We start from the raw sequence: 3,240 nt of genomic DNA, 5'->3' as shown, positions 1-3,240 counted from the left end.
TCAGAATGTTGATATTAAACAAACCAATTACTAAGACGAATTCATGTCGATGACACTAATAAAAAGTAAAATCATCTTTTTCATTTATTGAACTCCTCTTACTCAATCCTTATATTAATATTCTGTTTCCTAATTCTGCATCGCTCTCTTTTCCTTTTTCGGGTCCTAGTGATTAAACTCATATCTTTCATAGCATTACTCTCGTCTAGATTCTAACTAATGTAATCCACAACAATCTTATCGCTACTATAATTCAGATTGAGTTGTGATCCTATTCTCCAAATTTTTTCTCTCTTTGTTTCTCTTTTGTCATTCTTAATTCTTATGCATTCATTTTTAATCGGACCTTTTTTCTTTAACAGCTCTCTTTTTTTATACTCTTGTCTTATTTTTTATCTTTTAATCTTGTTAAACGACTCATTTTTTTCTTTTCGTTTCACATTTTCTTACACATCTCATCTTTACTCGTATAATACGTATATTTTATATGAGTAACTGATTATATAAATAATTTATTTGTTGTATATACGTGCATGATTGATTTTAGGATAAGGTTAATTGCCATTAAAATGATTAATATAATACCCAATTAGTATTCATATTAATTAAAATATAATCGAAGAGTTTATTTGATGATGATTATCATTAAGTCGCATGCCTATATATTTAAACCCACAAATTTTTATATATTAATTATTCAATATAAACGAGGACCATAACAACTTTGACTAAATTCAAAATATAAAGTTACACAGTATTAAAATTACTAATAAAAAAATAAAAATCAATATTACTATTCTTGAAAAATATTAATATATTATGTTATACAAACAAAATCACAAAGGGTTATTATATTAATTAATTTTTAGAATATAAAAGAGTCAATCCTCTCTAATAAAATAAAAAGTAAATTATCTTTTATGAGATGTTAAATGATTATTAGATAAAATGAGTTGAGTTATTATAGTTAATAATAGTGGCATTACTGCTCTCCATTGTGTTACGAGAAGAGAGGTGTGGGAGGAAATGGATCCTCTCCAATGGGATTTGACGGGTGACTGAAGATGCAGTTTATTTGTTAGCGAAAGCACATACTACTGCTAAGTAAGTTTCAATGTCTATGGATGACATTATATAACTCAATTTTTTTTAATAATTTTAAATTACAAAAAGTTTTCTTTTTTTTTTTTGAAATGAAGGAAGCTCAACGCATACAAAGAAATATAGAAACATAAAGAGCTACTAACATAAATCACACAACCCCTAGCCTCTCCATCATTACCATCAGCCCCCCACAGGATCACAACCACACCATGCTGTGTAGCTCAACGTCGTCTGTGTGTGAATTATCTCAATACTTGCTTTTTCATTCTTAAAGATCCGTGCATTGCGTTCCACCCAAATGTTTCAAATCACTGCAAAAAACGCTGTCATCCACACCCTCTGCCCTTGTTGCCTATCGTGCATGCCACGCCAGCTCTCAAAGAGTTCTTTAATGGTTCCAGGAATTACCCACTCTCGACGAAGTGCCCTCAACCACTTGCACCACACATGCCATGTAACCTCGCACCGAAGAAATAAATGCTCAGCAGATTCTATTTCCTTGGTACATAGTACACACATACTATCACTCAGAATGTTAACTCCTAACTTAGTCAACCTCTCCTTGGTGTTCACTCTACCAACTAGCACAAACTACCCAAAAAGCTCAATTCTCGGAGGTACATAACCTTTCCAAAGGGAGCTCGTGAAGCTATAGTTCGTAATCTCAGCCGGCAGTGTCTCCGATTGTATGGCCTGGATCACAAAGCTAGTTGAAAAGACACCTTTATTTTCAAACTTCCACACCATATTGTCCTCCCGATCAGCTGACAGCTTCACTGACCTCAATCTCTCGTGGAGCTGATGGACAAGTTCCAGCTCCCATTGGAACAACTTCCTCCTCCATTGAAAATTTCATATCCATTCTAGTCCATCCCAAAAACTACAATCCCCAATGACAACTCCTTGCTGACTTGAAATAGAGTAGAGCCTTGGAAAACTCAGTTTGAGAGCACCACCTTGAACCCAGTTATCTTCCCAAAACCGGGTTTGCATACCATTGCCTACTTCCATTGCCAGGCCATTAACCACTTTATCCCAAATCCGTGGTTCTTTTATATTTAGCTGACATATGTCTTTACAAGACCCTTCTTTTACTAGCAGGTGCTGAGTTGCTAGCATTACATCCGGATTTAACTTGTTGCATGAACAAACTATCTTCTTCCACAGTGGACAATCCTCCTTTGAAAACCGCCACCACCACTTAAACAGGAGCGCTGTGTTTCTCAGCACTGCATCACCTACCCCGAGCCCCCAGCCTTTTTTGGAGCCTGGACTATCTCCCATTTGACCAAAGGTATACCAGAGTTACCGTTTTTCTTGCACTACATAAAGTTCCTTTGTAGAGAAATCAGTTTGTCCGCCATCGCTTTCGCCATCTTGTACAGACTTAGGTAATATATGGGGAGGCTATTCAAGACCGATTTAATAAGTACAAGCTTACCTGATTTATTCAACACCTTCGCTTTCCATAAGCTAAGCTTCTGTTCCACTTTATTGATGATTGGTTGGTGGACGAAATTGTGATCAATACTTTTCACAAATCAAATAATCCCCGGTAATGAATCCAAAAACTTGGTGTTCAATACCATGGCATAAACACAACTTCGCACAACTAACCAGCAAGTGTACTGGGTCGTCCAAGTAATAAACCTTATGCGAGTAAGGGTCGATCCCACAGAGATTGTTGGTATGAAGCAAGCTATGGTCACCTTGTAAATCTTAGTCAGGCAAACTCAAATGGGTATAGTGATATACGAATAGAACATAAAGATAAAGATAGAGATACTTATGTAATTCATTGGTAGGAATTTCAGATAAGCGTATGAAGATGCTTGTCCCTTCCGTCTCTCTGCTTTCCTATTGTCTTCATCCAATTCTTCCTACTCCTTTCCATGGCAAGCTTAAGCAAGGGTTTCACCGTTGTCAGTGGCTACCTCCCATCCTCTCAGTGGAAATGTTCAACGCACCCTGTCACGGCACGACTATCCATCTGTCGGTTCTCAATCAGGCTGGAATAGAATCCAGTGATTCTTTTGCGTCTGTCACTAACGCCCCGCCCTCAGGAGTTTGAAGCACGTCACAGTCATTCAATCATTGAATCCTACTCAGAATACCACAGACAAGGTTAGACCTTCC

The sequence above is a fragment of the Arachis duranensis genome, chromosome 5, assembly GCF_000817695.3.
Source record: "Arachis duranensis cultivar V14167 chromosome 5, aradu.V14167.gnm2.J7QH, whole genome shotgun sequence".
Taxonomy (NCBI): domain Eukaryota; kingdom Viridiplantae; phylum Streptophyta; class Magnoliopsida; order Fabales; family Fabaceae; genus Arachis; species Arachis duranensis.
The sequence above is the reverse complement of the archived record's forward strand: the minus strand, read 5'-3'. Positions refer to the sequence as shown.